Source organism: Syngnathus leptorhynchus, unplaced genomic scaffold (assembly GCF_054491065.1).
Source record: "Syngnathus leptorhynchus isolate UIUO unplaced genomic scaffold, UIUO_Slep HiC_scaffold_193, whole genome shotgun sequence".
NCBI classification, from domain to species: domain Eukaryota; kingdom Metazoa; phylum Chordata; class Actinopteri; order Syngnathiformes; family Syngnathidae; genus Syngnathus; species Syngnathus leptorhynchus.
In genome coordinates, this window is record NW_028232160.1 from 102,271 (window position 1) to 102,500 (window position 230).

Genomic DNA, 230 nt, shown 5'->3' on the forward strand with positions numbered 1-230 from the left:
CGGAGAAGAGGTGTCTTACGAGGCCGGGCGCAGCTCCTCTCGTTTAGGGGTCCGCGAGGGTCGCATTCGAGGTTCCGCGTCCTCGGCTTCGGCTGCGCCGGGTCCAGCCCGATCCATCTCACCCCGCGGCAGCGTCAGACCACCTAGAGCCCCCGCGAACCGCGGCCGGCGTCCGGAAAACAGTCGCGCGAGCCCCCGCTCCGGCGGGCCGGCGAGCGAGAGGCGCTACC